The following is a 22,444-nucleotide window of genomic DNA, read 5'->3' as shown; positions in this document are numbered from 1 at the left end:
TCCCTCCAACCCCTTTTCGTTACCTTGTGGTTTCAAACCTTTCTCTTTTTTCACAATAACCTCAATATTGCATTTTTGTTCTCTCCAACCCTTTTGGCCTGAAGTATTTGTCTCTTTTATGATCCAAAGTTCATCTGCTCCTTTCTGTTCTACACTCCCCAGAATCCTACAAAGAATGCGAAGAAAATCCATTCAAGTACTGATACCAATCCAACTTTTTCATTTTTTCATGGTCCCTCAAATTGAATCCACCCTACCGAACTCCTGCTTTGGAGGATGTCCTGACTTGGTTTTCTTTCTAGCTTTCTGCTTTTTCTTAGTTTCTTGTGCTTTCTCCTTCACTGAACCCTCAGACTCTTATTTTCAATTTGACTTGCTTTTTTGAAGCTGAAGTATGGAAAGTGTTCACCCTACTTTTAGTATTTCTCTACCTTGCATAGGAATGGCAGCCGATTGTTGACTTATGGTCAATACTGCTACTTTCCTCGAATGTTACTAAGAACTATCTAAGAAACAGTTTCAAAGTTACTAATCAACTTCATTCTGAAATAAACCACCTGGCTTGTAGCAATACGTCTGGTAATACCAGCAATGAGGGTACGCCTTTCTTAGTGGTATAATTACTAACAAAATAGTTCCCCATGTAGTACAATTGCTTATGAGTGATATAGTACTAAGATGAATACACATAGGTAACATGTAACACTATTTTGGGTGTAATATGAAGATAAACAGGTTCCAATTGAATAATTTTGCAAGCAATCCAAAATCAGATGTCATCTCGCTTAGTGATAGCTTTGCCGATAATTGCATTAATAGTCTGTGGACTGATGGTCTGCTATGGAGCATGAGGCAATGCAGCAGCAGGAACTCAAATACCAGTCCTTATCCTCTGTAGTACATGTTGTTGAAATCATCTATAGAGAAGGCCTGATTTACAAAGGTAATCTTACACTTTTGTGGTTTATGATTTTTTGCTATTCACAAAAGTATTTTCCTAGAAGTATCTTCATGACTGCAGAGTCTCCGCACATAAAAAGATAGGGCAAAAGTGTTTGTTTACTTTGTGAATCAGACCCAGAATACTAATTCAGTTAGTAAAAATCTTAGTTCCGGGGCATTTAAATATTTTGCTTCCAGATAGGAAGTACAGTTAGCCAATAAAGGCTAGATAGCTCCTGGAAGCCCCAAGGCACCCATACTAGCATTCTCCATAACATGTGATAAACTCCTACCATACCACGTTTACTGATGCTGATTACCTATAAGAATTTCTAGTCTTCAATATGGTTCATATTCAGCAGGAAAAGGATCACTTTTAAAGGTATAAAAATGCCTAGTATTTGGATTTTCATCATCAAACTCCCCCATGAGTCAAATATTTCAAAAGGATGTGCTGCATGTGCTGCTATTCCTAGAATTACTTCACCACTGCCTCAGGGCACCCTCATCACATGGGATGATCTGTGAATGCCCCCCCTTAAAATTTACTGTTGTCACAATTGTAAGTCAGTTCAAAATGAGATTCAGAAATGCAATGAAATGAGTAAATCTTTTTACTGGTCAAGCACCTAACAAACCCTTTAGCAGACATGGACATCCTGTCTGAACTGAAGGAGGAAACAAATACTGCAATGGACATCTCCACATTAGTAATTATTGGTATAATCTTGTGTGTGTGTCCCAGGAGTACTCAAAGCTTCATCCCAAATTAGGCACCATGAAGCGTTTTTGTAATTTTATAGCAGACAGGCCCAGTTTTAAAACTGTAAAACCTTTGGCAAAGCGCAGGCTTAGTCAATTTGCCAGTGTTAACCAAGGAATATGGCAGCTTGTACCCCACAAATGTCCTACATATTACTTGAGAATGGTGCTTACTGGCAACGATCAGTTCTGTGAGATTAGAATAGTATTTGGTCCATAGTGGTTACCAAAACTCTTTGCCCCATGGATAGACACTGACAAGAAATCTATACTATATATTTCAAAAACTTTATTAAAAAAGAATGCCCTAACCTAATGAAGATTATATGACTGGATGCAACTATAAAAACAAAAAAGTAGCAATAAATGTTTTTAAAAAATTGCAACATTGTTGATTGTATTCAATAAATCATTGAATCAAATGATAAGATCAGTCTTTGGGGACCAACCCCTCCTTTGTAGCCCGTCATTAACCTTTCTTAGCATCAAACCACCCATCTGAGTTTCTTTGATGGCCTCTAATCAGCATACATTTTCTGAGCAATGGAATTGCTTTCAGTTCATCTCTGTGCTTTGAGAAGATCAGTCCCTATCTCTGTTGTGGTGTTTCTCAAGCCAGTTATTGTACAGCTAAGGGCTAAGGGCTCACTTCCAGGGAGATTATGGCCTTCACTGTAGATATTTGAGGCACACAGTTTGATTTTCTCTCTCAAGGAAAGCTGCAGATGCCTCCCTCCAAATATGTGTCTGTGCTAGCCTTAAATAACATTTTGTGATCATTATGAAAACCTAGACCTTAGATCAGTGGTATAAAGCAGTGGTTCCCAACCTGTGGTCCGAGGACCCCTAGGTTGTAATTCTAATGGGACTGAGGTTGCTATAGTTGCTTTACGTGGAGTTAAAAGTTAGGAGATGTATACATTTACAGAGTACTTCGGTACAACCACGTGGAGCTCTAGAAAGTACTGCGCTTCCAAAATAGTATTTTTTTAAAATATATATTAATGCATATATATTAATGCTTCTGTTAGGTTAGCTCTTAAAATATCCCTTTGTTTTAGCTAATTATTGGAAATATATATATGTTGCAGTAGGAGTATATTGTATGCATGGTGTTAATGAAGATGTTAATGCCAGTTCTAGTGAAATGAATACCATTAGCAATATAAAGGTATGGATCTGAAAACCAAATGTTGAGGCGATACATGGAGGACATGTTGTGATCTTTTAGGAATGCAGGCACCATTTTGTTAATATGTTGTGGGTTTTTCATCCTTCACAGCATTTTCTGCAGCGCATGTCCAATGGATCCTTTGCTAAACATTTGAATACACAAAATAACTGCCGGAAAATAAACTCATCAAAGATATAAAAGTTGCTTGTATGGCAATTTCAATTCTAAAACCTTTGAGGTGACCAATATCATTGCCTCCTCAATGAATAACCATGACATGGGGATGCTGACAACTACGAAGTGATGAAATTAGAGGTAGGATGCTATTCCACCTCAAACCTTTTTCCCACCCATGTTTTTTCAACATTTAGTATACATAAATTATGCTGTAATCCTCTTCTTTTGGCTTTCTCTCTTGCCCAAAAAATATAGCTGTGTCCAATTATCCACACACAAAGCATTTTTCTTTACCTTTACCACAACCCAGTACCCTCAAGAAGCAGGTACTGAATGGAGAAACGTAAAACTTCTGGATAATACCAGACAATATTGCCCAGTGATCTTCTTTGTCACATATGATAGTTCTGAAAGAACTATGCTGAATGGTCCAATAGGAGATTGGACTGGTAACATCATCCAAAGAGTACAACTGAAGCTCATTGATTCCTAGAAAGACTAGACTGTTAAGGTTTAAGATACCACTGAGTAGATACAACTAGTTCAGTGGAATTGAAGGTCATATGACCATATTAACCAATAAAGTATAGTATTGGAAATGTACAAATTAATGATGTGGTTTGTAACATATTTTACTTCTTAAAGAAGCATGCTGATTGGTTTAATATGATATTGTGCTGGTACCCTACCTTAAACTGTACAACTTAAGCCCATTCTTTCCTAAAAAGACTAGACTCTTAACTTTTAACATACTGCTTACTGCATACAGCTATTTTAGTAAAATTTCTGGTTATAGTACCATATTAAGCAATACAGTATAGTATAACAAATGTACCACAAAATTATCTCATTGAGAACATATTATACTTTTAAATGGGCCATGTTTGAAATACCACTGGGCTGGTAACATAGGCCTAACAGTACAACTGAAACCCTTTAATTCCAAACAATACTACATTGTTACCTTTTACTGTATCCCCTACAGTGGTTCTATGCCACTCCACTGTACTCCACTCCACTGTACAGTACTCCACTTTACGCTATTACAGTGTAAACTATACCAATGTACCCTACTCCATTCTATGACACTCTATGCCACTGTACTGTACGGCACTCCACTGTATACTGTTCCAATGTATGCCACTGTAGTGTATGCCACTGCACTGTAAGCTTGCTACTACACTCTATGCCACTGAACTCTGTCTTATTCAACTCCATGCCACTCCACTGTACCCATTCAATAGTAAACTACTCCACTGTGCACTATTACAGTGTAAGCTACTCCACTGTACCCTACTCCACTGTACACGATTACAGTGTAAGCTACTGCAAGCCTACTTCACTCTACGCCACTGCACTGTTCGCCACTTCTCTGTATACTATTCCAATGTACACCTCTACAGTGTACATCACTCTTCTGTAAGCTAATCCACTGTATGCTAATGCAGTGTATACTAGTCTACTGTACAGTAATCCAATGTATGGCAGTGAAGTGTACGCCACTCTCCTTTAGGCCACTCAACTGTATGCTTTTCCACTGTACACCACTTGACTGTATGACACTTCACTGCATGTTACTCCGCTCAACTCCATTCCACTGTACACCACTCTACTTTATGCTAGTACACTGGACCTCACTCCACTGTATGCTGCTTTACTCTACAACACTCCACTCTAAGGTGCTCCACTCTATGCCATTCTACTGTACACCAATCCACTCTACAGCACTACATCATACAAGACTCCACTAAACGCTATTCGACACACTGGATCACTCTAATGTGCAGCACACCACTATATGTCACTCCACTGTATTCCACTCCAGTATACAGTATTCCACTCTACTACACTGTACGTTACTCAACTCTACATTATTTAATTCTGTGCCACTCCACTCTATTATACTCTACTCTACAATACTACATTACACGCTGTTGCACTGTCAGCTACTCCACTATACCCTATTCCACTCTATGCCACTCCATGCTACTGTGATCTACCCCACTCAACTATATACTATTGCAATGTACGCCACTGGAGTGGAGTGTTTTTAACATGATACCACCTCTCGGAGTGCAGTGTTTTTAACATGATACCACCTCCACGAGTAGACCTAGGATTACTTGCCTTTGCTAACCTGGGGGCCAGCTTGGTCTTCTAAAAAAGATGCCATATACTGCACTGACCAAACTGTAACCAATAAGACATTAAAATCAGAATAGTCAAAAACTGCCACATAATACTAATAAAGGTTGTAGGTAACAACCATATGAAGATGCCTCAATCTGATTGCTGCTTCTGCCTTCCTAAATTACAAAATGTATATTTCGAAGGTGAGCGTGTGAATCCACATATATGCCATAATAATTGCTTGCACACTGTGAGAACATACATCCATATATCTGCCTGAACAAGTGGTGACATACGCCCTCATTACAACCCTGGCAGTCGGTGATAAAGCGGCGGTAATACTGCCAACAGGCTGGCAGTAACAAAAATGGAATTATGACCATGGCAGAAATTGCTCAGACAGACAACCACTTTAACACACCGACTGCCATGGCGGTATCAACAAGCAACATGGCGGTAACCGCCAACAGCCAGGCGGAAGACAATGTACCGCTCACACAATTACGACAGGGCTATCTGCCACCTTTTCTGCGACGGTACCAACGACATCAAAAGCACAGCGGAAACAGAACACAGAAGTCAAAGAACTCACCTCTGGAGACTCAGGAAACAACCACGACGCCATGGAGTCCGAGCTGAACATATTTCCCATGCTCGTCTACCTTTTCCTGCATTGTGAGCAGCAACGCCGACGAAGACAACCACTGTGAGTGCTGCTGCTTAGCACACAAAGGAGGGGGAAGGAAAAAGAGAGTGACACACACATGCAACATGCAACACCCACACCACCAACACCATACACACAATCAGATGCACTAACATTACATATCCACCCCGTACCCCTCAGGAATAATACAAGGAAAATATGTTGGAAGAAAGTGAATGTAATATGATAAAATAACATGAATAAGTGTTAAAATTCAAACGTATATACCTATTTACAAATGGAGGGACACTGCCAAGTCCTCAATGTCCATGGGCCACAGGGCCACATCACATAGGCCAAGGTCCCACCTTACTCCTGCAACAACATGGAGAGAACACTGCAGGGCCATCAGGTTAAAAATACACATGCACCTCAGGGGGACGGGGAATGGGGGGGCACCTCAGCCGGAAGATGGTACAGCACCACTGGTCCTGGAGGGGGCTACATGCCCTGTGTGATGTCCTGGGGAGTGTAAGGTCACAGTCTCTCAAGTGGGTGGTTTGCCCACTGCTTGGTCCTGGGGAGTGCAAGGCCACAGTCTCTCTAGTGCGTAGATACTCACAAACATTTTCCCTGGGGCCACAAATTATGGTTTGAGGTGAGCCCGAGGGCCGCATTGATGCTATCAGAATGGGAGTGGGGCTTTGTAGGTGGTTAAATAGTGCAGAATACTTTATTTTCTTCTTTGTCTTTATTCCAGTTAGCTTGGAAATAAAAGCGTCCTTGTAAAGAAATGGCTCCCTGTTGCAGTTACCCCCCACTTTTTGCCTGATACTGATGCTGACTTGACTGAAAAGTGTGCTGGGACCCTGCTAACCAGGCCTCAGCATCAGTGTTCTTTCACCTAAAATGTACCATTGTCTCCACAATTGGAATGACCCTGGCACCCAGGTAAGTCCCTTGTAACTGGTACTCCTGGTACCAAGGGCCCTGATGCCAGGGAAGGTCTCTAAGGGCTGCAGCATGTCTTATGCCACCCTAGGGACCCCTCACTCAGCACAGACACACTGCTTGCCAGCTTGTGTGTGCTGGTAGGGAGAAAATGACTAAGTCGACATGGCACTCCCCTCAGGGTGCCATGCCAACCTCACACTGCCTATGGCATAGGTAAGTCACCCCTCTAGCAGGCCTTACAGCCCTAAGGCAGGGTGCACTATACCACAGGTGAGGGCATAGGTGCATGAGCACTATGCCCCTACAGTGTCTAAGCAAAACCTTAGACATTGTAAGTGCAGGGTAGCCATAAGAGTATATGGTCTGGGAGTTTGTCAAAAACTAACGCCACAGCTCCATAATGGCTACACTGAATACTGGGAAGTTTGGTATCAAACTTCTCAGAATAATAAACCCACACTAATGCCAGTGTTGGATTTATTAAAAAATGCACACAGAGGGCTTCTTAGAGATACCCCATGTATTTTACCCAATTGTTCAGTGCAGGACTGACTGGTCTGTGCCAGCCTGCTGCTGAGAGACGAGTTTTTGACCCCATGTGGTGAGGGCCTTTGTGCTCTCTGAGGACAGAAACAAAGCCTGCTCTGGGTGGAGGTGCTTCACACCTCCCCCTTGCAAGAACTGTAACACCTAGCAGTGAGCCTCAAAGACTCAGGCTTCGTGTTACAATGCCCCAGGGCACTCCAGCTAGTGGAGATGCCCGCCCCCTGGACACAGCCCCCACTTTTGGCGGCAAGTCCAGGAGAGATAATGAGAAAAACAAGGAGAAGTCACTGGCCAGTCAGGACAGCCCCTAAGGTGTCCTGAGCTGAGGTGACTCTGACTTTCAGAAATCCTCCCTCTTGCAGATGGAGGATTCCAATAGGATTTGGGATGTCCTCAAAGCAAAAGTAATCAGTCTTACTTTTTGAGATACAACAGAAGCATCTCCCATACAGTTATCTCTCTCAAACTTCAGCCTTCGAGCCTTGAAAAAGTCTGAGAGGACGAAACACGTGTTGGCTGGTTTCTGTTTTCTCTTGTACCCATCTTTGTTACATGGACAAAAATATCTTTTGATTATTATTTCGTTTTTGACCCTATAGAGGATTAAAACATCTTCTGCAACTTGACTTTCATGGACTGATTACTTTTGCTTTGAGGAGTGCCCTGGTTTTGCTCTTTTCTCTGCATCTTGTTATTTACAGCACATGACATAGGTGGTTCTCGTCTGTTCCACTTGTGTTCTTGTGTACTTTTAAACCCTTGGTGGTTGGGTTTCCGTACCAGGTTGGCACCCTGTGCATTACTCTACAGATGTGAAAATACGTTTGAGCGCTTTATTTTCAGATGTGCAATTAGTAGCATCAACCACCAACCCCCCTTTTTTGAGTAAGGATTAGGGATGTGCCTCCTTCCCCTCATGGAAGAGGCACAAAGAGGGTGTAGCCACCCTCAAGGACAGTAGCCATAGGCTACTGCCCTCCCAGACCTAAACACAACCCTAAATTCAGTATTTAGGGGCTCCCCAGAACCAAGGAAACCAGATTCCTGCAACCTAAGAAGAAGAGGACTGCTAAGCTTAAAAACCCTGCAGAGAAGATGGAGACACCAACTGCTTTGGCCCCAGCTCTACCGGCCTGTCTCCCCACTTCTAAAGACACTGCTCCAGCGACGCTTTCCCCAGGGACCAGCGACCTCTGAAGCCTCAGAGGACTGCCCTGCATCTAGAAGGACCAAGAACTCCTGAGGACAGCGGCTCCGTTCACCAAAGACTGCAACTTTGCAACAAAGAAGCAACTCGTGTTTCCCGCCGGAAGCGTGAGACTTGGCACTCTGCACCCGACGCCCCCGGCTCGACTTGTGGAGAACAATCACTTCAGGGAGGACTCCCCGGCGACTGCGAGAACGTGAGTAGCCAGAGTTGCCCTCCCTGAGCCCCCACAGCGATGCCTGCAGAGGGAATCCCGAGGCTCCCCCTGACCGCGACTGCCTGCTTCTAAGAACCCGATGCCTGGTAGAGACACTGCACCCGCAGCCCCCAGGACCTGAAGGATCCGACCTCCAGTGCAGGAGCGACCCCCAGGTGGCCCTCTCCCTTGCTCAGGTGGTGGCTACCCCGAGGAGCCCCCCCCTTGCCTGCCTTCATCACTGAAGAGACCCCTTGGTCTCCCATTGCTTTCTATTACAAACCCGACGCTTGTTTTCACACTGCACCCGGCCGCCCCTGTGCCGCTGAGGGTGTACTTGCTGTGTGGACTTGTGTCCCCCCCGGTGCCCTACAAAATCCCCCTGGTCTGCCCTCCGAAGATGTGGGTACTTACTGCTGGCAGACTGGAACCGGGGCACCCCCTTCTCCATTGAAGCCTATGCGTTTTGGGCACCACTTTGACCTCTGCACCTGACCGGCCCTGAGCTGCTGGTGTGGTAACTTTGGGGTTGCTCTGAACCCCCAACGGTGGGCTACCTTGGACCCAAACTTGAACCCCGTAGGTGGTTTACTTACCTGCAAAAACTAACAAACTCTTACTCCCCCCAGGAACTGTTGAAAATTGCACTGTCTAGTTTTAAAATAGCTATATGTGATTTATATGAAAACTGTGTATGCTATTTTGATTATTCAAAGTTCCTAAAGTACCTACCTGCAATACCTTTCATTTGAAGTATTACATGTAAAATTTGAACCTGTGGTTCTTAAAATAAACTAAGAAAAGATATTTTTCTATACAAAAACCTATTGGCCTGGAATTGTCTCTAAGTGTGTGTTCCTCATTTATTGCCTGTGTGTGTACAACAAATGCTTAACACTACTCCTTTGACAAGCCTACTGCTCGACCACACTACCACAAAATAGAGCATTAGTATTATCTCTTTTTGCCACTATCTTACCTCTAAGGGGAACCCTTGGACTCTGTGCATACTATTCCTTACTTTGAAATAGTGCATACAGAGCCAACTTCCTACAGTCCTCCTTTATTTAACATAGTTCTAAGTATTAGTGCTCTCTGAAGTAAACAGCAGCCAAGTGCTGCTTCAATCTGGGGGCCGCATGCAAAGGTTAGGAGGGCCGCAGATGGCCCCAGTGCCATACTTTGAGTATCACTGCTCTAGTGGGTGGTTTGCCCACTGCTTGGTCCTGGGGAGTGCAAGGCCACAGTCTCTCTAGTGGATTGCTTCTCCACTGGTTCTAGAGGGGGCCTTGTGCCCGGTGTGCTTCATCCTGGGAAGGATGGGGTGAGTGGATGGCTAATTCCACTGGTTCTGGAGGGGGCCTTGTGGCCAGTGTGCTTCATCCTGGGAAGGATAGGGTGAGTGGATGGCTTTTTCCACTGGTTCTGGAGGGGGCATTGTGCCCAGTGTGCTTCATCCTGGGAAGGATGGGGTAAGTAGATGGCTTCTTCCACTGGTTCAGGAGGGGGCATTGTGCCTTGTGATGCAGATCTTGGGGAGTGAAAGGTCACAGTCTCTCACCTGGGTGGCAGACCCACATGCTTTGCAGGGGCAGGACACACAACAGCCCATGAAGGCAGGGCTACACACAGCTCGGCGGCAGTGGTGGGAGTGGCAGTGGCGGTGCTGGTGTCGGGGCTGGCAGTGGTGGGGGGAGGCTCCAGCCCTTCCCCTGCAGCCTCGGACTGCTGCCCACTGGGGCTGCTGCTGCTGGCAGTGGTGCTGGTTGCGGTGCTGGCAGTGGTGGGGGTAGGCTCCAGCCCATCTCCTGCAACCTCGGACGGATGCCCACTAGGGCTGCTGCTGCTGGCAGTGGTGCTGGTGGCGGTGCTGGCAGTGGTGGGGGAGGCTCCACCCCTTCCCCTGCAGCATCGGACGGCTGTACCACCATGGTTGGTGGTGGGGGCTCCGAATGAGTCCCAGCACCAGGCCTCCTGTCCTTCCTGCCTGCTGGTGCAGGCCCCTTGCCCTTCCTGTCAGCAGCCGGGGATTGCCCCTTGCCCTTCCCTCCTGCAGCTGGTGATGCCTCCTTGCCCTGACTAGACGCTGCTGGTGGTGCCTCCTTGCCCTTCCCTGTCGCAGCTGGTGGTGCCTCCTTGCCCTTCCTAGATGCACCTGGTGCAGGCACCCTGTCACAGTTACTGCCTGGTGCACAGGATCCTCTCCCACCTGCAGTACCTGTCGACACTACTGTGGCCGTGGACTGGGTGGCTGAGGTGCTCGACTGGGTTCTGACCACCGTGGCCCAATGAGAAGGACAGGGGAGTGGTAGGGAAGAGGTCAAGGGTGGAGAGGAAAAGCTTCTTAGGGACATTGGGACTGGAAGAGGGTGAAGGTGTTGGACTGGAGGAAGAGGAAGTAGTTGTAGGAGGTGTCTGTATACTGTGTTTGGGTGCAGGTGCCTGGGCTGGATGCGGTTGTGAGATGGATGGCTGTTGGGTGTCTGAGTGCATGCGTTTGTGTACTTGGGAGGAGGGGGCACAGACACAGTGGGAGAGGACACAGGGGACATGTGCATGGATGTGGGGGTCGTGACTGCCAGTGAGGGGCGTGTAGTGATAGGCGTAATGGTGGTAGTGGATGAGTATGTAGTGCATGCAGGTGTGAGTGTAGACGCAACTGGGAGGGAGGTGGACGAGGAGGAGGAGGGGGACACAGTGGAGGAAGTGGATGTCAGTATGTCTGCATCTGGATGGTGTTTGTGTGAGTGCCTGTGGGATGATGTGTGGTGCTTGTGTTTGCCTGAACCACTCCTGTGTGTTGTCCTGGGTGTATGCTGGTCTGCCTGTGTGCTTGGGATAGGTTGGGTTTGAGGGGAATGGGATTGGGCAGAGGAAGTTGGAGGGGGGAGGCTATAAACAGGGACAATGGCTGCCATCAGGGAGGAGGCCAGAGCCTGGATTGATCTCTGTTGGACCGCCATGCCAGAGTGAATGCCCTCCAGGAATGCATTTGTTTGTTGCGAATGGGCTGCCAGCCCCTGGATGGCATTCACAATGGTTGACTGCCCAACAGAGATGGATCGCAGGAGGTCAATAGCCTTCTCACTCAGGGCAGCAGGGCTAACTGGGACAGGGCCTGAGGTGCCTGGGGCGAAGGAGCTGGCCAACCCCCTGGGTGAGAGAGCATGGGAAACATGCTGAGGGGATGCTGGGAGGGTGGTGCTGGTATGGGGGGTGGCGGCTGTACCTGTAGTTGGGGTGGGCACGGAGGAGTCTGCCACCACCAGGGAGCTTCCATCGGAGGAGGTATTACTGTCAGAACTGTCCCCTCCAGTCTCTGCCGTGGTGCTCCCCTCGCCCACCGTCACACTGGTGCCCTCACCATCGGTGGATTCAGGCTCCTGGGCCCTGTGGGATGCAGCTCTCCCCGTCGCCAGTGCCTCTGCTCCTCCACCAGATGATGCTAATGCACATAGGGACAGCGTGACAAAACAAAAAGGGGGGGGGGTGAGACAAAGGATACCCTTGGTCAATGGTGGCAACAACACCACTGTTGGAGTACATGACACACACACACAGGGAAAAGCCATACGCACTAGCCAATACACTAACAGTCACAATGCTAGTCACCAGCCTATGGACAGGGATACCTAACACCAATTGAAGCATACCTGAGACCGACAGACCCCTGCCCAGTGGTGGATGCCTACTAGCTTGGTTGGAGGAGGTGTACATCAGACCCTGCCCAACATGGGACCTACCCTGCAATGTACTGCCTGGCCTGGGGGCACCCACAGGCCCACATCCCCCACCCGGATGCCACCCCACCATGCTCAAGTAGTATATTGGGGCACTGTACTCACCCTCTTGTGGCTGCTGTGATGTACCCAAGCACCCATCCAGCTCTGGATAGGTCACCACCAGTATGCGGGCCATCAGGGGGGTCAGGGTTCGACAGGCACCCCTTCCTCGTTGGGAGGCCTTCCCCAGCTGGGCCTCCACCGTCTTCCGTGCCCAGCGTCTCAGGTCCTCCTACCGTTTCCGACAGTGGGTGCTCTGCCTGCTGTAGGCCCCCACGGTCCACACATCCTTGGCGATGGCACACCATATGCCCTTTTTTTATGGGCACTGACCTGCAGAGAAGTACTCATAGGAAAAGGTATCAGTCAGCCTGTCATGCCTATTACACTCATGGCCCACCATTGCCCTCACATCCCCTTACGCACAGACATGCAGCACGCTGCCCAGGGACCTTCCACCAACCTGCCCCTACACGGGGCCCTCACACACAGCACTCCATGCATTCATGCCCCATGCATCGTGCTCACAGTGTACTCACCTGTTGGTCTGGAGGCCCATACACCATTCTGTACTAGGGTGGGACCCCATCCACCAGTCTCTCCAACTCCGCAGCGGTGAAGGCAGGGGCCCTTTCGCCAGTGACACGAGCCATGGTCAGTTCCAGACACAGGTCACAGCAGGACTTGCAGTGTAGGTCCTCTCCTGTTGAAGGTCAGGTAGCAAGTGATTGAACAGATCGAAAATGGCGGTCATGTCCGCTGCGGTGCATACATCACCATTGGCTACTGTAACCCATAGGGCCCAATGGTATGGAATGAGGAGTTGCACAGTGGCTCTCGACCGCCTCCGGCAAAGGCGCACAACATCAGCGGAATTGCCTCATTTCCAACTGTCCCTCTATACAGGACAGGCGGATGCCATTTCGGGGGGGGACAGGCCATGGCACCTAACTGCGTCACAGTACACATAGGCGCCATTTGGGCCTATCCAACTACATACTGTTACAGTCACAACATGCAATGCAGTGTAGTGTTTGGAAATATGGAATACTGACCAGCTGCTCACCGTTTGCCCCCTAGATTGCAACCGCTGCGGATGAATAGGAGATAGAGACATCCCCAGTGTACAGGCCCCTGGTGGAATTGACAACAATGGAGGACAGGCAAATTATCCTCACCTATAGACTGGACAGGGCCACAATCACAGAGCTGTGTGCCCAATTGGAACCTGACCTGATATCTGCTATCCGTCAGCCCACCGGGATCCCTCCTCTTCTGCAAGTGCTATCAGTGCTCCATTTCCTGGCAACTGGCTCCTTCCAAGTGACAGTGGGCTTGGCAGCAGGAATGTCTCAGTCAATGTTCTCAATAGTGTTGACCAGAGTGTTGTCTGCCCTGATTAAACACATGTGCAGCTACATCATTTTCCCCCAGGTGGAGGATTTGGCCACAGTCAAAGCAGATTACTATGCAATGGGACATATCCCCAACATTATTGGGGCAATAGATGGTACACATATTGCATTTGTTTCCCCTCCTTGATAAATGAACAGGTGTTCAGAAATGGAAAGAGCTTTCACTCCATGAATGTGCAGATAGTGTGCCTGGCGGACCAGTACATCTCCCATGCCAATGCAAAGTATCCTGGGTCTGTGCATGATGCCTTTATCCTGAGGAATAGCAGCATTCCATATGTGATGGCTCAACTCCAGAGGCACAGGGTGTGGCTAATAGGTGAGCCCTGGTTCCCACCCAGTAGGTGTTGGTGCATGGGAATGGTGTGGCCCCTAAGGGTTAGTGTGTGTCTAACAGTTGTCCCTCGATATTTGCAGGTGACTCTGGTTACCCCAGCCTCTCATGGCAACTGATCCCTGTGAGGAATCCCAGGACAAGGGCAGAGGAACGTTACAATGAGGCACATGGGCAAACCAGAAGAATAATAGAAAGGACTTTTGGCCTCCTGAAGGCCAGGTTTCGTTGCCTCCATCTAACAGGTGGATCCCTGTACTACTCACCCAAGAAGGTGTGCCAGATCATTGTGGCATGCTGTATGTTGCACAACCTTGCCTTATGTCGCCAGGTGCTTTTTCTGCAGGAGCATGAGGCTGGAGATGGGCATGTGGCATCAGTGGACCCTGTGGACAGTGAAGATGAGGAGGCAGAGGATGAGGATGAGGACAACAGAAGTGCTATAATATGACAATACTTCCAATGGCACACAGGTAAGACACTGTAATTTCACGTTACATTGACTGTTTTGTGTTTGACATTGTCACTGGCAGGCTGATTTTCCCACTTCTACGGCCACTTACTATACCCTTTGGCATTCTATTTTCAGATATTTTTTCCCCACTATCGCTCCTGGTGTGTTGACTGCAGCCAACTACAGGTCACTCCTATGCATACATTACTGTACAGTTGTATTGCAGTGTTTAAAGCTTGTTAAACAAATACATAGTTCAAACATTTGACAGACTATATACTTGTATTTATTCAAATGATGTTTATTTAAGTGCGAATAAGTAGAGGGGGATGTGCAATGGGCTGGGGTGATGGTGGAGGAATGTCCAGGTAAGAGTCCAGTCTATTTGTATCACAGGTGCATTGTTCAAGGGGGCATAGGAAGTGGAGCAATGGCAGTTCAAGGTGGACAGGATGACAGAGTGGGACACAATGGTGACAATTAGGAGAGTCTTATTTCCTGGTGGGGGTCTTGGCAATAGTCTCTGGCTTCTGCCTGGATCGCAGGGGCAATTTGCGGGGTGGTTCTCTTTCTGCAGGGGGTGGGGTGCTGGTGGCCTGTTGTTCCTGTGGTGGGGCCTCCTGTCCACTAGCGGCAGCAGAGGTGGGAGGCTGTTCATTGGTTTGGCTAGTGTCAGGGGCCCACTGGTGTGCCACTGTCTCCCTCATGGTGTTGGCCATGTCTGCCAGCACCACTGCAATGGTGGCCAGGGTGGTGTGTATGTCCTTCAAGTCCTCCCTGATCCCCAGTACTGTCCATTCTACAGTCGCTGGGTCTGCTGCAACTTGTCCAGTATCTGGCCCATCGTCTCCTGGGAATGGTGGTATGCTCTCAGGATGTTGGTGAGTGCTTCCTGGAGAGTCGGTTCCCTGGGCCTGTCCTCCCCCTGGCCCACAGCAGTCCTCCCAGCTTCCCTGTTGTCCTGTGTCTCTGTGCCCGGAACCGTGTGCCCACTGCCACTGACCCCAGGTCCCTGATCGTCCTGTGTTTGTGGGGTGGCCTGGATCTGTAGTGGTGGACACACTGCTGATTGACGTGTCCTGGGACCAGAGGTATGGGCCCACTGGGTGGGTACTATGCTGGTGTTTCCTGGGGGGGAGGCTCTGTGGTGGTATGGGACTATGCCTGGGTAACTGACTGTCTGGAGATCCCTGATGGGCCAGGTTGGTCATCCAGATCAGGCGTCCAGAGCTGTTGTCATCACTGTGGACCTCGACTGAATGTTGCTGGCACTTCCTCTCTGGTGACGTTGGGTGGGGGACCTGTGGGGATGTAAATGCAGTGTTATTGTTTCTGTGTGTGCCATCTTGTGCATTGGTGTGTTGCCCTCTATGGTTGTTATTGCCCTGTCAGCTATGCCTTGTGTGAGTAGTTATTTTGTGGGCTAGGTGATTCTCTCTATTGTGCATGCAGTGGTGATCGGTGTCCATGCAGGTCTGTAAATGGTGTCCATGCATTGGTGTTACATGCAGGGCTTGTTATTGGGATGAATGAGTTGTGATGGTGGGGTATGTGGGAGGTGGTGCAGTGATGGGAGTGCGGGTAGGGGTGGGGGGTTGTGATGGCATGCAGGTGGGGGGGTTATAGTAATAGAGATTTGACTTACCAGAGTGAAGTCCTCCTTCTGCTCCTGCCATGCCCTCAGGATGCATGATTGCCAAGACTTGCTCCTCCCATGTTGTTAGTTGTCGGGGAGGAGTTGGGGGTCCACCGCCAGTCCTCTGTACAGCTATTTGGTGTCTTGCTGCTGTGGAACGCACCTTCCCCCGTAGGTCATTCCACCTCTTCCTGATGTCATCCCTTGTTTTGACTCTGTCCACGATTCTCCGCCATAGCTCCATCTTCCTTGCAATGGATGTCTGCTGCACCTGTGATCCAAATAGCTGTGGCTCTATACGGATGATTTCCTCCACCATGACCCTTAGCTCATCCTCTGAAAACCGGGGTGTGTTGTTGTGGTGCCATTGGTGTAGTGTGAGTGGTGTGGGTAAGGGTGTGTGGGGTGATGTGTTGGGGTGTGATGTAAGGTGTGTGGATGGTGTATAGGTGATGGTGGTGTGTGGCTGTGGTCTTGTCTGTGGTCTTTCTATCTCTCTTGTGGCAATTGTTTTTCATCATAAAGGGTCGTAGGTAATGTGGGTGTGTGTTTTTATAGTGGTGTGTGTATGTGTGTCAGGTGTGTGTTATTCAAATTGTCCAATGTTTTGTTAAGTTGTGTGTATTTTGAGCGCGGGGGTATGTGCCGCCAGTGGTTTGGCACCATTGAATGTCTGTTGCGGTGAATCATGGGTCATAATGCTGTGGGCGTACTTCTGTTGGCGTAACGTTGTGGGTTTTGCTACCGCCAGTTTATCACTGACCTTTGGGCTGGTGGACTTGTGTGGCTGTATAGTGACGGATTGCTATGTGTGGCTCATATTATGGGTGGCGGTAATCTGCTGCAGGGGTGGTATGTTGGCGGCAGTCAGCATGGCGGTAAGCGGTACTTACCACCAATGTCATAATGAGGGCCATAGTGTCTTATTAGTCAGTTGCAATTTTGTTTTTAAATCTATTTGAAGATCACTAAAGCCTTAGAACTATTGCATATTTACACTTATTTAAATAAACTGACATTTTGTTATCCTTTGTTCTGCATTGCAGATTTTAGCTTAAAACCTATCTACCTATTTAGAATAGCCTCAATGTGAAACTGGCACAGAGAAACGAGGAATGCAGAAAATAGTAGAGTCAGCCTTGTACTCGAGAAACTTGTAACAGCCTTGCAAGGTCTTTTCACATTATTCCCACTAAAAGAGCCCAGCACCACCTCAATAATGCCTATATGTAGATTTCCTTCTGTCACTTGTTCTTTCCATTTACTTGCACTGAAGTAAGTGTATAAATGCAGCCCCAAAATATATGGATTTTAGCACTGCAGTACTCCAACTGACTAGGGTGCAAACTTCTCGTCTGTTGATTTGGCAGATTGCCTTTACTTAATTTGATTCTTGCTGCCTATTTTGGCATTAAACATGTGTTAGATGCCTGTGCCTATCTCAGGTGTCTGTTTTCTTTTAGAGAACCTGGTGCATTGTGTACTGGGAAACATCTCTCCTCCGTGTGCAGGGCAGGCACTGATGCAGACTCCACTTTACAACTCCAGTCACTAGAGTTAGGAAAAAGATTTCTCAAGGGACCTAGGGGGTCATTCTGACCCCGGCGGTCTCAGACCGCCGGGGCCAGGGTCGGCGGGAGCACCGCCGACAGACCGGCGGTGCCCCGCAGGGCATTCTGACCGCGGCGCTTTGGCCGCGGTCAGTGCCGGAAAACCGGCGGTCTCCCGTCGGTTTTCCGCTGCCCGTCAGAATCCTCCAAGGCGGCGCAGCATGCTGCGCCGCCTTGGGGATTCTGACACCCCCTACCGCCATCCTGTTCCTGGCGGTTCGCCCGCCAGGAACAGGATGGCGGTAGGGGGTGTCGCGGGGCCCCTGGGGGCCCCTGCAGTGCCCATGCCCATGGCATGGGCACTGCAGGGGCCCCCGTAAGAGGGCCCCGCAAAGTATTTCAGTGTCTGCAAAGCAGACACTGAAATACGCGACGGGTGCAACTGCACCCGTCGCACCTTCCCACTACGCCGGCTCCATTCGGAGCCGGCGTCCTCGTGGGAAGGTCGATTTGCCCTGGGCTGGCGGGCGGCCTTTTGGCGGCCGCCCGCCAGCCCAGGGCAAATCCCAAAATACCCTCAGCGGTCTTTTGACCGCGGAGCGGTATTTTGGAGGGGGAACATTGGCGGGCGGCGGAGTCACCCCCCTAGTGTGTAGCAAGACCCAATGTTGGAGCTGTGGATTCGGCCGGACATTTTTAGCATGCTGTCCTAAACTGAGGTGAAGTCTTACTGTGCTTTCTTGCTCTGCATGGATGGTCTTATATTATTTGTAGTCTGTTAAAGTGCACTGAAGGTGTGGTCCAGGTAAGAAATGACAGGAATTGAGACTAGTCAGGTAGTTAGGAAAGTAAGAAGTCCCAAAGCAAAGATTGTTGGTGTGCAAATCCATGGTTTAAAGTGGGCTCTAGAAATAGTGACAGGGGAGATAGGTAGGGGTGCCAGGACCCAATGCAAGAATGAGTGTGTATGAAAGAGGCCATCTGATCCAACCACCCAGCTACCTTGCTAGCCTTCTTCCATGCACACACAGGTTGGCCAAAAGCAAGGTGACCTTTTGGTATGAGTGTTCAATACCTTTCCTTATCCCACTCCAAGAGTTCAGTAAGAGAAATAACTGTGTGAACCCTTACCATACTTTCTTGTTCCTTCCCACCTCACTCCATGGAATGAGCAGCAGCAGCAAGGCTGGCAGCCCCTTTACTGTTTACCATGTGTGATTAAAGGAACAGTGATGGGGAAAAAGAAACAACCTTCACCATAAGGAACTCCTGCCTGTGCCAGTACGGTAAAGACATGCACATTTCTCAAGCAGTGGTTGGGACACAAACATCTAACCCTCACCATAAGGAACTGCTGCCTACTCAAGGCTGCAAAGACGTGCACATTTCTGAAACAGTGGTTGCAGCTTACTAATGAGGATGTAAAGAAATCCTTTCCTGAATATGGCACCTTAGAACTAAAAAGATTAGAGGACTTGCAAAAGAAGTTACAGGATGCTAAAAATGAAATGGAGGATGAACTATGGCCATGCTTTTTACAGTGGCATGCAGAGGCCAAAAAATGCAAACATGAATCTCGAGTCGATGATATAAAAAGACCCAAGAAAAGCTGGAATACCAAATAATCTGCCTGTGCTCCAAATGCTTTGCCTCATCCCCATTTTTCCCCAGGTCACTGAACTACAAGAGAAAGAGAAGGACAGTACGGATCCCAGGAAAGAGGTTTTCTTGGATTGAATATTTTGACCATGCCAGCTGATGGGGCCATAAGAGAGCCACAGATGCACCTGGAAATGGAGCAGCATCTGCAGGACTGCCAGCAGATGTTACACTAGGTGGTAATGAGCAATCAAATGCTGTGATGCGAGCAACTGACGATAGATAATCAGGCATGTACTTGCGAATAGTTAAACAAGACTCAGACTCCATGTTTGTGGTGTGGTCTAGAACAAGAGTGTGTTTGGTCCCAGCTGGGTGTATAAGTCCCTATAAGCACAGCCCACCATTACCCAAGAAAATTTAAAGTGGACCTCAGATCGACAGCCTAGAAGCCATATTCAGAGAGAAGGCAGTTGCTTCCCCTCCCTCCAGTGAGGCAGAAGATGAAGATCCCACCTCACCGGTTCTTGATTCCTTTCTTCCATTGAAAGGCTATGCTGCCCACAGATGTGGAGTCTCCATCCATGTCCCATGAATCCTGTCTGATTTAGTGACCATTAAGAAACATTTTCCTGCAACTGGAGAACATTGCACACAGTTCTGTGAAGCATATTTGGAGTGTACCAACCATCTTGGCTAATATGAGTAATTTTCTGTGTTTAGTGGTACACAGCAAAGTGAGAGAGCGATTGGTTGAAAACCTACATTGTCGAGACGGGATGCAGTGAATAATGGGCTGCAAAACATTGCAAAGAATGTGTTGTTGAGTGCTGTTGGGGATGTATGCTTGGTGAAAAGTGATCAGACCCAAACTAAGGGTGACTTGCCAGCAGATTATTTAGACACACTCGAGGATGTGTTTGAGAGGTATTTGGGAATTGCCCATCCAAAGGAGATGGCGTAGGAAGTTGTAGTTCTTCTCTTGTGATGGGATTGCTGTGAAATGTCAAAAGTCAACTGATGACAACATGTACTGCATGGCAAATTAACAAACTAGTGGAGTTAGTGACTGGTGCCAATAATTCTATGACTTCACAGGGAAGAAGGAAAAAGAATGATAGATCTAAACTAATGTCTTTGAAATTGTGGAATATGTAGCAGACCTTGAAGGGGAGATAGTGGGGAGCCCATGCAAAGGGGGCGGGGGAAGTAAAGGGAAGTAACAAAGAGGGAGAAAGGAGGAGGAAGAGTATGGAGAGGCAACAAGAGGGCAGTCCTGAGTCTGAGACGGTCATGTTTTGCTTGTGACCAATTGGGAGCACTGAAAAGGGATTGACCTAACACTGATTCAAATATAGATCCTTTCATTGCTGAGCTAATAAAACATGAACTTTTGGTACTAATAGTTAGAAGTAGTGCTCCCTGTAAAAGAGATGGAGCAGACCAGCATGTACAGATTTGTCCAAGATTGTAATCTCTAGTTTCCCTGAGGCCCCTAACCCTGCTACCAACCTTTCTTTTATCCCCAGAAACGCCCAGTGGTTTATTGTTGTTAATCTCTATTCCTCTTTCCTTTCCATCCCTATACATGAAGAGTCAGTTCCTTTTTGCATTCTCGTTCATCAGATCTCAACTTTCATGGCAGAGACTTCCTCAAGGATTTACAGAATCTCCATCAGTCTTTTCCCAAGCTTTTTAAGAAATATTTATACACTTTGGTCTTCACCCTAGGGCCCTCCTTTGCCAGAATATGTTGATAATTTAGTTCCTGATTTAGAACTCAGTGGATGGGTTACTACGTCACAATGATGATGGATATCCCATCCGCCGAAATCTAAATCCCACTGGACATAATGGGATTTAGATTTCAGCAGACAAGATATCCGTCACCATTGTGTTGAAGTAACCCGTCTACCGAGTCCTAAATCAGGCCCTGTAGGAAGCCGGCTCTTTATGATATATCAAAATGAGATATATTGGTCAAAGAGTCCAAGGGTTCCCCAGCTACTGGAAAGGGGCTTGCTCTTTTAAGGGGTAGTGTGGTTGAGCAGCTTTAGGATTATCACGGAGGAGTCTGAGACATCTGTAAATACCCCCACAGTCAATTAATGAGACACGTCTCAAGAAAGAGATCCACACCAATTTACAAAAAAATAGCTAGTATCTTTATAAATTTTTAGTACCAGAATCAACTCATTCAAGTAAGTATATTTTGCAAGAAAAATCTTTGCAGTTTTGTAAAGTCAATATTTTGTGCAATTTTTGAAAACTTCATTGTTATTCTATGGAGGAAAAACAGAGATGGCAAAACAGGTATAGTACAGGGACTTATGAGGCCAATCTCCTGGTCTTTACAACAGGCTACACCAAGCGGCCCTGGGGCGGCTGAGTGCAGAGGTGTAGTATGGCGTTGGGTGCTCAATGTTACTCAATGGGGAATCGGTCTGGTTGAAGACATGCTGCATGTGAGGACCAGGAATCCAGTCAGGGGGAACCATCAAGTGAGTTCCAATCTTGAGATGTCCAGGGACAACGTGGGACACCTTCAGTCCTCTTTTCCATAGGCCAGGGGTGATAGGTGCAGAGGTGCTTTTAGATGTTTGGTTTTCACCACCGAAGCACTCAAGGTTGAGGGGGCCTGCGGCAGAGGCTGCAGGCGACGTCCAGTGGTTCACAGTGAACAAGTCTAAGGTGGGCGTCATCTCTGGAGGGCTGGTGAACCCCGCTGGCACAGTTGGTCCATTTCAACTAAGGCTGTGTGGCACAGGTGCAGTAGTGCTTTCAGGTGTCAGGTTTTAGGTGGTCTTGAGTCCTTGCATTTTGTCTTGGGGTGCCTGCAAGATGCAGGAAAGCAGCTCTGCAGCTCCACATGAGTTCCTGGGTCTTTGTTGAAGACAGGCAGTCCTCTCAGGCTTTGGAGGCACAACAGCTGCAGCATTA

This window comes from Pleurodeles waltl, chromosome 10, assembly GCF_031143425.1.
Source record: "Pleurodeles waltl isolate 20211129_DDA chromosome 10, aPleWal1.hap1.20221129, whole genome shotgun sequence".
Lineage (NCBI taxonomy): Eukaryota > Metazoa > Chordata > Amphibia > Caudata > Salamandridae > Pleurodeles > Pleurodeles waltl.
Note: the sequence above shows the minus strand (reverse complement) of the source record.